The following is a 14,994-nucleotide window of genomic DNA, read 5'->3' as shown; positions in this document are numbered from 1 at the left end:
ATCAGATGCAACACTTCTGATTTATTATTATTATTATTGCCTTAGAGGAGTAATTTCTGTTTTGATGTTCTGTACAAATGGAATTACATAATATGTACTCTTTTGTAGACGGTTTCTTTCACTGAACAAGGGAAATTTATGGATTCGCCCATGTTGTTGCATGTATTAGGAGTTCATTTCCTTTTCAGTACTAACTATTCAAGCACATTTATTAGCTGTGCATGCTTAATTCAAATGCAAGCAAAACTAATTTTGGAGGTAAATTTTTGAAGTTTCTTTACTGCTGTTAGGCATTTAATATCATGGTCGAGGAGGTGCTCACCAAAATTTATTCACTCAGCAAGATATTATCCTTTTATATACTTGCTCTGCTTTGTAAAAATTCAGGGGAAATATATATATATATATGTATATATAAATTTTGACCAACAGCAGGAAAAAGCTGCTAATTTATTAGGAGACAGAAATATATGCTGTAACAGTTACTTAGAAGAGCAAATAGAGGCGATGGACTAATATTTGAAATTTTTGTATTCTATCCAGTGCATTCACTTGTTGGTATCTTTGTTCTACAGCAGAATGATTAGACATAGGTACCAAAAAGCAGATTCACATATGTGGAAACAGCTTCTGAAATGAAAAAGGTAAAGAAGTACATGCCAGAGGGGGCCAGGCGGCAGTGTACTGGGTTTAATGCATATAGTACAAAGCACAAAGGGCAAGGATTCACACAACGATATAGGTTCAAGCCCTGGCTCCCCACTTGCAGTGGGGATGCTTCACAAGTGGTGAAGCCGGTCTTCAGGTGTCTCTATTTCTCTGTCCCTCTCTGTCTCCCCCTCCTCTCTTAACTTCTCTCTGTCCTATCCAAGAAAATAGAAAAATGGCCACTGGAGCAGTGGATTCATAGTGCAGGCACCAAGCTTCAGTGGTAACCCTGGAGGCAAAAAAAGAATTACATGTCATGGGGTAGGGCAAGTTGAATCTAACGGTTCTGAAGTGTACCATTGCAGTATTTTTAAAGGAATAAGTGTACTTATATTTCAGGTATAGAAAGTTACCAACAGTGATGTTGAGTGGAAAATGATGATATCTACACTGTAAAATGCTAATGAACTTAGGTGCTGGATTTGTACTTAGTGCTCAAACATTAATCTACCCTAATTTATTATTTGTATGTTGATTTATTGGATAGAGACAAAGAGAATGGAGAGGGGAGGGGAGAGACAGATAGATAGATAGACCTATCTACCTGCAACACTGCTTCACCACTCTTGAAGCTGAGGGTTTGAACCAGAATTCTTTCACAGTGTAATGTGTGCGCTTAACCATATGTGCCACAGCTCGCCTTTTACCCTAGTTTATAATGTTTACATTTATAGCAATGTGCAATTTACAATTGACTAACAGCAGTTAGAATGCCTTTAGAAGACTATGCAAAACTCAGCAACACTGTGGTTGATTTCAGTCTACAACTGAGTGCCTGAGGAATTGGAAATGGAAGAAAAAGTTTCACTGTATAATCCCCTACAATCTCCTATATTAAACCATAATAACTGTAGTACTGATCGGGGTAAACACTAAAGTTTAAAGGTAAAGAGAATTAAATGATGCTCATCTCCCAGAGTGAGAGATCCCAACTATACTTCAGTGTGCACACTCTGAAGCTCCAGCAGTCTCCTACCTACTTCTGGGATTAGCCGAGGAAAATTCGGAGTAAGCGGGGATGCTTCAACAGAAAAACACCATTCCTACTTTTTTTTTCATTCCTGGAGAACTCAGGGCAAGGTGCAGACCGGCTGAGTCTCAGCTCTTCCAAGTATTTTCTAGAAGCAGGAGCCTAGATGCCCACCCTAAACCCCGAGGAAGGTAAAAGAAGCAGAACAGTGCAGGAACAGCAAGCTGCCGCTTACGGAAACCGTTCCGTACTCGACTCAGGTGAGCGCCACCATGCCTCGGACTGCAAAGCCCGACTTGCACATGCCCACCCTCTCCTGGAGCCCAGACAGCCCGCGGTCTCCGCCCCCCGCCCGCCTTCCCGTGTCGCCTATTGGGCAGACGATGATTGACAGTCCTGTTGACCAATCGCTGCCTCCGCTACGGACCCTCGGGTCTCCGGTCCCTCCGGCGGTGAGTTGTGGCCTTTGCGCGGAGACGTCAGCGTGGTGACGTCACGGGCCGGCTGCTCGGGGCGGCGGCGCGGGGGCAGCTGTCCGCGGGGCGGTGTGTCTGGCGCCCGCCTGCCACCTGGGTCCCGCCCCTCCGCCCGCAGCGGAGCCGCAGGCTCGGGACCGGCTCTGGGGGGTGGGGTTTGGCCCGGATCGGCCGCCCCGCGAGGTAGGCCGGGTTTCTTGTCCCCCCGCCACCCCCGGGGGCAGATCGGAGAACTGAGTCTGCGGGGCTGGAGGACCTGCCCGGGCGCGGGGCGGCGGCGGGGCGGCGGGGCGGCTTCGCAAAGGGCGCAGAGGCCGACTTGCAACATGCCAACCTCCGCCGCGGCCAGGGCCCAGGCTTTGGGCCGGGATCGGTGCGATGCGTGCTTGCAGCGAGGCCGCTGGCCATTCCGCCGGAGCACCCCGGGTCCATGCCGGCCTCCTGGGGCCTCTGCTGGGACCGAGAATGGCATGTGGGTGTGGGTGGGTGTGTGCGGCCATGCATGCATTGTCCAGACACGGTTGATGACGGGTCTGATTCATTCATGAAGAAAAGCCTGGTTCAAAACAAAACAAACAAAAAGGAATGTTTTTATTGATGTATTAGAGAGAGAGAGAAACTGAGAGGGGAGGGAGAGATAGGGAGAGAGACAGAGACACCTGCTGCCCATTGCAGGTGGGGACCAAGGACTTGAACCCGGGTTCTTGCACACTGTTGTGTGTGCTCTTAACCAGGTGCACCACTGCCTGGGCCCCTGAGTGAATTCTTTATATAGATGACTACATATAACACAGTATATATTACACCATAAATATATATATATATATATATATATGAAAACACCATATATGTGTGTGTATATATATATATATGAAATCACCATGTATATGTGTGTGTGTGTGTGTGTGTATATATATATATGAAAACACCATATATATGTGTGTGTATATATATATATATATATATGAAATCACCATATATATGTGTGTGTGTGTATATATATATATATATATATATATGAAAACACCATATGTGTGTGTGTGTGTATATATATATATATGAAAACACCATATATGTGTGTGTGTGTATATATATATATATATATATGAAATCACCATATATATGTGTGTATATATATATATATATATATATATGAAATCACCATATATATGTGTGTATATATATATATATATATGAAATCACCAATGAACTTGTGAATTCTTTTTTAAATCTAGGTATTATTGGATAGAGACAGAGAGAAATTGAGAGGGCAGGGAAAGTGATAGGGAGGGAAAGAAACAGACTCCTGCAGCCCTGCTTCATCACTTGTGAAGCTTCTCTCCCTGCAGGTGGGGACCAGGGGCTTGAACCCAGGTCCTCACACACTATAGTGTGTGCGCTCAACTAGATGTGCCACCGCCTGGCCCCCAAATATTTTTTTTTCTTTAAAAAAGCACAAGTGCTTCCCAAGTTGTTCTGTACATGGCTTTGCCTGTCTGACTCACATTTGAACATCCTGCATAGTCTGCTTACTTTTGATTTAGAATTAGAAAGGGACTATTTTTTCTTCCCATTTATTTTTCAAGCTTGATTTAACCTTAAGAAACTTTTTTGTTTGTTTTTTGTTAAGTCACTTTATCGGGGGAATGTTGATTTGGATGGTTGTTATCACAGGTGTACCATTTCACATCTCCCCAAGAAGGGTGTCACCGCACCCAGATAATACTCAGCTGTCTTCCTCATGTAGCACAGGACGCTAAATTCCCAACTGTTCCATAATGTGCCAATGTTCCTCTCCGCTGTCATCTCTGTCACAGATGGAATCACCCCACTCATCACTTGGCTCAGTAATACAGTTTGGATCAGTTTAGAAAGGTTAACAGAGACATATCTCACCTCTCCAATATGTTGGAATTAATTCAGTTTGCTTGGACTGGGAAGGGTTCTGAAAGATGATGATGCCTGTATGTGCAGTCTGCACATACACATGGTTGCTTTCTAGAGGCAATCTTTTACAAAACAAAATCACATAGGATACCATGCTTCTTGAACTCTACTATATGCTGTGCACCTTATGCATACATGGGAAATACTTTGTATTGTTTTGAGGAATATCCTCTTAAAATCTTATTGTAGCAAACACTGACCTTTTAAGACAATCAGTTACTGCATTAAAAATAATGGAATTAACGCTGTTCCCAGAGACTTGTCCTTATTTAGGTTCGCAGAGCAATTGTGAGCTTAACCATTTTAAGGGATGGGCAGGAGTGAGAGTTTCTAAACCTTGTGTGAGAAATACATACAGGCAGAGGAAATAGAGTTTGTGTATCACAAAGAGCTTTTTTTTTCTTTCTATTGTGATAATCAAACTCTAGCTGGTTCTCTTTTATTTTAGTTTAATTGCAATGACTCATTGTGTTCACTTCTTTCTGAATTAAAAAAGAAAAGAAAGCCTCCCCTCAAGCGTTGTGCCATATGCTTTTCCTTTCCTATGCGCTGATGTTCTGTTGCAGGACTCAAAACCTCTACTCATCTTCAACTCCCTGCTCTCCACTATTGATTCTTCTCTTTATCATCGTTATATGCTTGAGAAAGAAAGACAGGTGGTCAGTCTCTGTCTTTTAGTTCAAGGGAACCGGATTGTCAAGTGGATTACAACTGTCCATTGTATAGAGCCTCCACGTGCCAGGCTCAGGACATTTATTTTAAGCCTTTCAGCATATTGCAAAGGTAAATACCCCATCTTGACCAAACAGGAAACAAAGGCAGAAGGACACTTGGCTAGTTCAAGGGGAGTCTGGATTTGAACATTGCCATCAGTGTGCTCCAAAGACCAATCCTTGCCACTCCACCTCGCTGCTTCTCTTCCTGTATAAAGGAAACTACAAATCCTATTATTTAGAATCACATATCAAGTGGCATTTTAGAGATCATGACTCAAGTCCTTTCAGATTTTTCAAAACACACCTGACACCCAATTCCCTTCCTGTTGATTTTCAGCCTACTACTGTTTTTCCTGCTATACTTTCTTCATGACAGTCCCCAAACAAGAAATTTCTGTTATATAAAAACACAGTGTTTGAACACTGTGAATTTATTGTCCATAAGCTTATATAAGCTTTTTAAAAAAATTTTATTTACTTATTCCTTTTGTTGCCCTTGTTTTGTTGTTGTAGTTATTACTGATGTCTTTGTTGTTGGATAGGACAGAGAGAAATGGAGAGAGGAGGGGAAGACAGAGAGGGAGAGAGAAAGACAGACACCTGCAGACCTGCTTCACCACCTGTGAAGCGACTCCCCTGCAGGTGGAGAGCCGGGGGCTCGAACCGGGATCCTTACGCTGGTCCTTGTGCTTAGCGCCACCTGCACTTAACCCGCTGCGCTACCGCCCGACTCCCTATATAAGCTATTTTTAAAAAGATAAAGCAGTACTGCCTTACTTTCCTTCCCTTTTCTGAGCATGAGCAGGTGCAGACTTTGGGGTTATACTTTGGCTTCTGCGAATAGAAGGAAAGCTGGGTTTCAAACTCACTTTAACATTTAAATTTCACAAGTGTTGCAAGGGTTTAAAAGTTGCCTAAAAAGTGTAAGGATACTTATGCCTAAAAGTGTAAGGATACTGCCAAGCCTGCCTCACAGTTGCTGTTAACAAGTACAGTTTTTTCCTATATTTGATGAAATCCTTGGACCATATTAGGGATTTACCTTCTTTGTTATTAAAAAAATAAGTACAGATCAGCATGTAAGTTATGTGTATGAGAAGTGAGTTACTATATTTCCACAATGAAAGAAATGCCTGTTAATGTGTTTTGTTTTTAAGAATTGCTAATTTCAGTAGTTATGGTTGGGGTATGGAATATAGTTTATGAATAATAGTAAAATAACCAACGGCCTAATTTAGTCTCTGGTGGTTTTTGAACTTTTCTATAATTTAATAGATACTGTCTTTTTCATTAGTCAAATTAGAATAATATTGAAGGAGTTTACTTTTCTCTTGCATGTAGGAAGATACTTAAATTTAGCCGGAAGAGAGTTTTTGCTTTTTTGAGCCATTTCCTAGAGATTTTGACTGCAGTATTTCTCTCCTTTAAGATTCTTCAAGCAGCTGGTGTCCATGTTCTTAACTTCCAGGCTGTTGTAATTTGGCCGCATGGTGCTGTTCTTCCATCAGGAACCCTAACTGAGGGCCTTGCAGATAGCTCAGCCAGGTAGGGCTCATACCTTCCCATACGTAAGATTCAAGTTCTAGTCCCAGCACTATATATAGGAGGTGCTGTGACATAAGAGACAGCTCCGATGCTGTGGTGTATCTCTTTAAATGAAAAAAGTCTGGGAGTGGTAAAATCATACATGTGTGCACTCCCTGCTCTAAAAAAGCAAAATAAAGATCCTAATTGCAGGCTTGTATTAAAATTTCAGTGCCTTTCATCTTTACTTCTACTCTACCTGTAATCCGGAATATCTTCTACAAAGTCAAATCCAACCAAAGTTCTACCAGTCCTTTTGCATGCATCTGTATTTTCTTTTTTGAGTAATTAATTAATTGCATTCTTCTTCTTCTTATTATTATTTTACTACCACCAGGGTTATTGTTGGGACTCCATGTCTGCATGGCAAATCCACTATTCATAGCAGTTATTCAATCTTTCTTTCTTCCTTTCTTTCTGTTTCTCTCTTTTAGTAGGACAGAGAAATTGAGAGGAGAAGGGTAGAGAGGAAAAGAGAAACTTATAGCACTGTTTCACCTCTTGTGAAGCTTCCCCCCACAGGTGGGGACGAGGGGCTTAAATCTGTGTCCTGGCATCTAGTAATGTGTGTACTGTACTGGGTTCAGCACCACCTGGCCTTGTATTGTTTTCTCGTTGAGACATTTAATTTTTAATGAAAACCTTCTCTTTTCACAGAATTTGTAGACATTTCTCTCCACCCCCCACCCCCCAGGACATGATTTACCAGTCTTTGGTAATACTTTGTTTTATACATGTAAATATGTGTTGACTTCAGCTTAAAAGTTTTAATTTTTTGTAGATTTTTTTTTTTTTTTGGTAAATACAGAGTTCCTTATTTTCATTTACACTTATTTTTCCTCATTGAGAGTAGCACTGTTATTCGTGTTTCCTCCTCTTCCTCCTCCATCTTCTCCTCCTCCTCCTTCCCCTCCTCCTCTTTCTTCTTCTCCTCCTCGTTCTCCTCCTACTCCTTCTTCTTCTTTAAGCTTTGATTCAGCAGAATCTCTTTCCTGTTTTATGTAACAGTTTGACTCCTACAGTTAGCAAGAAGTCACTGGAAAGGACTGGAAAGCTTAGGGTTGTAAATGCTGAAGGCGCATTGTCAGAAATGAGCATCAGTGTTCTCTGTGTTTATTGTACCAGAAAAAAAAAATAGCAATGGTTTTTTGTTTTTTGCTTTTTTTTTTTAATTTTAAAGATGAGCAAGCAAGACCCAGAAAAACGAGCTAGGTGCTGGACTAAGAAACCTACTCAGTACTCTTGGTTCCCAGACGTAAGGACTTCTGCAGGTTGTGATTGGTTCTAAAATTCTGTTATCATTATTCCTGGTAGCCTTTTGCATATATATTAGGACAGTTCAAACTTCTGGAGTGTTTGTTTCTCTTGCCTTGTGAGTTGACTTGGATCTGGAGGCTATCTTCTATGGTAACTTAATGTCAAAGCAAACTCTGTGACCAGCGATCTCTGACTCTGAGCTATTTAAACCTGGGTGGCATTGTCATCCATTGTCTAGAAGCCTGTGACAACGCAACTATTTGTGACAACCTTAACTGTCTTTAGACATTTATTCCCAAGTGTCCTGGGAAAGTGTTAGGTAGGGGGTGGACAGGATCCTTCCTTCATCTTGGGAACCACTGTTTTATATGTAAACTAATTCATCGCTCACCACAGCCCTCTGAGATAACTTGCATTGTTATTAGCCGAATTTTTTTTGAAAGGAGAAGATGAGGCCTAGAGGGATTAAGTAACTCTAATGTTACACAACCAGCAAGCAACAATACTAGAAGTGAAACCAGGCTATGCTTTTTTTTTTTATTTATAAAATGAAAATATTGACAAAGCTATAGGATAAGAGGGGTACATTCCACACAATGTCCACCCCAGAGACCCATATCCAATCCTTTCCCTTGATAGCTTCCCTATTCTTTTTTAAACTTTCTTTCTTATTTATTTATTTATTTATTTATCTTTATTCATTTGCTGGATAGAGACAGTCAGAAATTGAGAGGGAAGGGGTAATAGAGAGGGAGAGAGACAGAGAGACACCTACAGCACTGCTTCACCACTTGTGAAGCTTTCACCCTGCAGGTGGGGGCCAGGGACTCGAACCTGGGCCCTTGTGCACTGTTACATGTATGCTCAACCAGGTGCGCCACCGCCTGGCTCCAGCTTCCCTACTCTTTTTTTTTTTTTTTTTTAATTTAAGAAAGGAGTTATTAACAAAACCATAGGATAAGAGGGGTACAACTCCACACAATTCCCACCACCCGATCTCCATATCCCATCCCCTCCCCTGATAGCTTTCCTATTCTTTCTTTCTTTCTTTCTTTCTTTCTTTCTTTCTTTCTTTCTTTCTTTCTTTCTTTCTTTCTTTCTTAATTTTAATGGCCCCCAAACATAGCCCATCTCCTCAATCTAGAGACTATGTCTACATTCTACTATGAAGCAGGGAATTCTATCTTGCCCATTGCTTTTCAATTAGGAATTTTGGTCCAGACTCCCAGAGGGGGAGGAGAAATGTTAGGAGAAGATGACTACATGGCTCTGACCCAATTCCATGACAATACAAAAAGAAAGAGAGAGAGAGAGAGAGAATAAATTCAGAGGTAGTAATTGGTTCACGTGTGACTTAAAATGAAAGAGAAAGCAGGACCATAGGAAAAAATAGAGAACAATAGAGATAGACAGTTGTGGAAATAGTAGTCACCCCAAATCTGTGGCATTAGGAGAATCACTGCAATTTCCATTGAAGGGCACGGAGTTGTAGAACTCTGGTGGTGGGGATGGTGTGAAGTTGTATCCCTCATGCTGTGGACAGTTGGACCCCCTATGTTCACAGCTGCCATCCTCACACTCCAGCTGTGGATACAGCTGAAATGCCCATTGTATGAAAAGGCCCAGTTGGTTGTAGCATTTTCATTGATGTCTATCAATCCAGTCTGACTATAGACCCCTGACTTTTTACCTGTCTATGTGTTGACAACCATGCCTTATTTTTCTTCAAAATTAGCTTAGACTTCCCAGGACCCTCCTCACTCTTCCTTTCCCATGATAGCCACATTGTCCTGGCCAAAATCCCTTCCTTGCACTCCCTTTACCATTATAGTAGACCTCAGGCTCCCTCCTAATATCTGTTCCCATCCCCTTTTCCTGAACATGGTTAAATTGAGAGCCAGTTCTTTCTCTCCAAAGTGGAAGAGGACAGGTTGTTCCCATGTCCAGTTGTTGTTGTGCGAGCCACGGAGAAGACAGAGAGAAGATCTGGAGCGAAGAGGAAACACAAATCTTTATTTGGCTGGCACCTCAGAGTTGGGTGCTAGAGAAGCAGGTTGGGCCACGTGGAGGTAGCGAAAATGGCCACCTCACGCAGTAACCTTTCCTGCGTCTGAACACCGAAGTGAAATGCTGGCAAGAGAGAGCTTTCCCATTCTCTATCCCTCTGGGAGCATGGACCCAGGGTGATTGTGGGATGCAGAGGGTGGAAGGTCTGGCTTCTGTAATTGCTTCCCCGCTGAACATGGGCGTTGACAGGTCGATCCAGACTCCCAGTCTGCCTCTCTCTTTCCCTAGTAGGGTGGGTCTCTGGGGAAGTGGAGCTCCAGGACACATTGGTGGGGTCTTCAGTCCAGGGAAGCCTGGTCGGCATCATGATGGCATCTGGAACCTGGTGGCGTTTCCAGCAGTTGTTGTCGGAGCTCACGCCAGTAGCTGCTTCCAAGTCATCATCTTGGCTCCGCCCGCCTCCCAAGCTATGCTTTTATGAACCCTGACCCAATACTGCCAGCTTTATGGGCACATCACCTTTTAGGCTGGCCCACGTGCATGCCTGTCAGGAGACATAGCAAATGCTGACAGGGATGTTACCTTTCTGTATGTAAGGAAGGTGACTGGATGACAGACTGGGAGATAAAAGAGGAATGCGAGAATTACATAATGTTCTAGAGAATCTAGAGATCGAGATTTCATTATTGTTGTTATTGTTTGCCACCAGGGTTATTGTTGGAACTTGTTGCCTACAGAGAAATTGAAAGGAGAGGGGGAAGATAGAGAGGGAAAGTGAAAGAGAGGCACCTGCAGACCTGTTTCACAGATCGTGAAGCGTCCCCCCTACAGGTTGGGAGCAGGGGCCTGAACCTGAGTCCTTGCTCATGGTGCTGTGTATACTGAACTGTGGGTATGCCACTGCTTATCCCTCTCTAGATTTTATTTGTATGAAAAGCTCTCACCTTTTAATACTTTCAGTTAGATTTTTTGTAAAACTATGTAAGCCAGCAAATACTAATACACACACACATACATACATATATATGATTTGGTTATAGGCCATCAGTTTGCAGTCTTTGTTGGTGTAGACTTTGCAGAAATGTGACATTATAGACATGTATATTCATTTGATGGAAAAGAGAGGGATGAGATAGAATCTATGTGCAGAACAGGTTTCCCCAGTTTTTAAAAATATTTATTTATTCCCATTTGTTGCCCTTGTTTTGTTGTTGTCATTGTTGGATAGGGCAGAGAGAAATGGAGAGAGGAGAGGAAGACAGAGGGGAAGAGAAAGATAGACACCTGCAGACCTGCTTCACCACTTGTGAAGCGACTCCCCTGCAGGTGGGGAGCCGGGGGCTGGAACCAGGATCCTTACACCAGTCATTGTGCTTGGCTTAATCCGCTGCGCTACCGCCCGACTCCCTCCCCATTTTTAAGACTAGAAATGAGGATGGGTAAGGTGAAGCATCTAGAACAGAAGAGGTTGCTTTCTTCTTTTATTTTAAAGCCAAAGAAGTGAGTAATTGGCTGTCCATCACACGTTGGCATTCTAACATTTTGCTAGTTAGCATCAGTTGTCCAGTTCTCTGCTTGCTGGCCCTTCAGCAGCAGAATTTGTAACTATTTATTTCATGACTTCTACTTACCCAGGTATTAAAGTATGTAGTTTATAGGACATTGAGAAAACATAAATTCTGGGGTTTAATGCCTAGATCTTAAAACTGCAGCCCTATTTCACTTCAAGTCCTAGAAAGATTAATGTAGCCAGTACTATAGTAATTATCTTTATCATGAATTCAGAAACAGAAGCCTGTAATGAGCTCAATCCAAGTGACCCATTGCTCAGCCTGCTTTTTCTTAGCAGCCAGATACCTGCTGGCTGGCTGAGCATTTTCTGTATGCTCAGGGCCTGGCTTCTTTAATTGAACCTCTGTGACAGTAGGGTTCTGCTTCTGCTGTGAAATAGGAGCTCACACTTCTAAGCTGCCTTCTCTTGGTCTTTGATCTGTCTGCATTCTTACACACTGCAGCCGCGCCCTGCTCCAAGCCCCTTTGGATCTTCTCCTCAACTTTCTGTGGCTGCTCCCACTGCTCCTAAACATACTGACTGTGCCTCTTCTGGATTTAATTTCCTCGTATTTATCTTGAAACTTTACATCAGGCTCAACCTGACGCTGTTGACTGGCTACGGAAGAAGGGCAAACGCTAGAAGAAGAATCTCTTCCTTGGAATCTATCAGCCTTTGATTTCTTTCAGAGACATTTTTTTTTATTTATAAAAATGGAAATATTGACAAGACTATAGGATGAGGGGTAGATTTCCACACAGTGCCCACCCTCAGAGCTCCATATCCACTTCCCTCCCCTGACAGCATCCCTATTCTTTATCCCTCTGGGAGTATGGACCCAGGATCATTATGGGGTGCAGAAGGTGGAAGGCCTGGCTTGTGTAACTGCTTCCCCACCGACATGGCCCTTGGTAGGGCCATACTCTCATCCATACTCTCATACTCATCCATACTCATCCATACTCTCTCTTTCCCTAGTGTGGCAGGGATCTGGGGAGGCAGGGCTACCAGACACATGGTGGGGTCCTCGGCCCTGGGAAGTCAGGTTGGTGTCATGGTAGCATCTGGAACCTGGTGGCTGAAAAAGAGTTAGGATATAGAACAGAACAGATTGTTGACTAATCATGAACCTAAAGGCAAGAATATTGCAGATGAAGATTTGGAGCCTCTGTTTTGGAAAAAGCTAGTAGGTCTGTTTTAGGTGTATTCTAAGGGGCCCATAACATTACTAGTTTTTGCCCTGTGCCTGACATCTAACGAGCGGGCGGACCCAAGTTACTCTCTGGGGAGATGGTATCATAGTTGGAAACACAAATGCTAACTTCTTTCTGCCTGTTGGCAGATACTCCAGAACAGAAATGCTGATGCTTTCCCGTTGACCGCCTTGCTCTAGCTTGTGAGACAGGAGGTTGGTCTCAGATAACTCCTGGGACGACTGACGTTCTATCTTCTCTAGCTTTGCTGCCGTGTGTCACTTCTGCCAGTTTCTGAGTTGCTACCTACAAGTGAGTAGAACAAAGCTGTCAGCTACAGCTGTAACTGCTGGGCCTTTGTCTCTCCTCTTTGAGAAAAGAGACTCTAAATACCCTTTGTGGCTTTGCTGTGTTCTCATCAAGTGACTACCTGGGATATTGCCTTCATGTCTCTGGATAGAGATGAGAGAGGTCTTGGAAGCCTGTGAAAAATGCTTAATGAATGTATTAATTTAGTCTTTGAGGTAAATATAGTAAAATAATTGTGTACTTTTAACCACCTTCCTGTGATTCGTAGGAGTGCTGTGGGCTCTCTGCCATAGATAGTATTGATTTTTCAGATCTAGATCAATAAAATTGTCAGTTCCATGCATGTGTTTAAAAATTGCTGTCAGCAAGTACTAAAGAATTATCACTGCATTATGCAGTGATGTTCTCAGATGCATTGGGAAAATATTTTAGATTCTTTTGTTGTTTGTCTTTTTACTTTTTTTTTGCCTCCAGGGTTATTGCTGGGGCTCGGTGCCTGCACTACGAATCCATTGCTCTTGGAGGCCATTTTTTCCCTTTTATCATGGTTCCTTTAAGTTACCATATTTTGATGATTGTCAATACTGGTGGAGTCAAACTTGGAGAACCTATAGTAACTCCGTAAGAATAACTCAGGCATTTTATAACTAGCCTATTGTGGATTTTTAAGAAAGCTAAAAGTAGATTTTGTTCTGAGAACAAGGAAAAGTTTTGGGACGTGATGGACAGTCAGTAACCAAAATATCAAAAGCCTTTTGCACTTGAGGAAGTGCTTTTATTTGGCTAATGAAAGAAAAATGGAATCTTGAAGGGGAAGATAATAGAACTTCCCAGTTATTTGTGGAGAAAAGATTTGTGTGTAAGAGCTAGCTATAAATCTGGAAAAGGAGGGAAACGCTGAAAAATCAGTTGAATGTCAGAAAAATCTTAGGAGGAGAATCAGAGGTTGGAGAGACAGTAGAAATTGGGGGAAAGACAGATCTAGACAGCCTTGTTGTTCTATCTGTTCTGGACAACAGCTTCTGATAAGAGAGGAGAGACACAAAGAAAGGGATATTCCTCAGAGCCTGTCTTGAGAGGAGCTTCCTCCTTCTTTTCTTCTGCTCTCTGCCCTCCCCCCCCTTCCCTGGCTCATTCCTCTGCCCTTCCTCTTGTAGGGATGACAGCCCAGCCATCTGATTCATTCAGTTCTGGTGAGATGCAGATGACCAGGTTCTTGATGAGTGTAGATGACCAGGTTCTTGATGAGTGTAGAGTGCGGGTGATGAACAAACACCATGCAGTGCCCACCCAGCACAAGTGGCCACACCACCGCGGCTTGGTGCCTGTGGCCAACCCCTTGGTCTTGTATCCAGCTGGCTCTTCTTCCCCTGGACTAAGCAACAATAAATATTATTTTCAAGATTCTCACTGATTTCTGTCCTCTCTCTTTAATAATTCTCTTGTACTTTTGTAAATCTGCTTCCTCAAGTAGATAAAACTGTTGATGCTTCTGAGAGCGGGGGGGAATTCTTGCATTAACTTCAGAATTCTTTTATATGTCTACTACTTTAGGTGGTTGTTTTTTTTTTTTTTTAACTAAGTATTATAAGTATTTGTCACTTATTATTTAAGAAGATGGAAATTCTTGGTGGACCTAAATAGGATCCACCTCAGTGTTTGCTTTCTTTCTTTCTCTGCCTTTTTTATTTAAATTTCTCTATTGGGGGACTAATGGTTTCAATTTGACAGTAAAACACAATAGTTTGTCCATGCATAACATACATAACAGCTCGACCCCCTCTAGGTCCCCAGTGCTTTCTTTCTGCAAATAAATCCACTTCCTCTGCTTTTTTCCACATCTCATCTTCAGGGAGTGGAGAATTTATTTGCTGCGTTTGCTTTGACTAGATGGCGGACTCCCAGATTGCTATTTCCAGCTCCAGCTTTTCCTCCTGACTTCTTGCTTCACATCCAGCCACTCGGTTTTTCTTCCTCTTGGATGTCAGCAGCTGATGCTTTCCTTGTCCAAAGCCGATTCATAGTCTCCCTTAAAGATGCTCCTCCTTTTTGTTAAAGGGGCTTTGTTGTTGTTGTTTACTTGATGTGTTGCGTGTGTGACAGGGAGAGAGAAAACCAGAGCATCACTGTGCATATACACGAAGTATTGGGGCTCAGACTCTGGACCTCGGACATGGAAGTCTTCACCATTCACCACTGAGGCACCTTTAGGCCCAAAGTTATTTCTTCTTTTTCTTTCCCACTTAAGGAAATAGGAAGTCCTTTTTTTTTAAAA

General features: G+C 42.5%; 1 protein-coding gene across 4 annotated transcripts in view; it reads left to right on the top strand.

Moving 5' to 3' along the window:
* Positions 1 to 2,173: 2,173 nt before the first annotated feature.
* The window catches only part of STARD3NL (STARD3 N-terminal like), a 48,421-nt gene continuing 35,600 nt past the window's right edge, over positions 2,174 to 14,994 (top strand). For 2 of the 4 annotated variants that reach the window (XM_060195845.1, XM_060195846.1), the window contains exon 1: positions 2,180 to 2,337. The gene's annotated coding sequence lies outside the window, so the exon portion shown is untranslated. Of the gene's footprint in view, positions 2,338 to 6,246; positions 6,363 to 14,994 lie in introns of all 4 variants that reach the window. The other 2 variants (XM_007535245.3, XM_060195847.1) reach the window with 2 other exon arrangements.

The sequence above is a fragment of the Erinaceus europaeus genome, chromosome 8 (genome assembly GCF_950295315.1).
Source record: "Erinaceus europaeus chromosome 8, mEriEur2.1, whole genome shotgun sequence".
Lineage (NCBI taxonomy): Eukaryota > Metazoa > Chordata > Mammalia > Eulipotyphla > Erinaceidae > Erinaceus > Erinaceus europaeus.
This window is presented reverse-complemented; position numbering and strand designations above follow the sequence as displayed.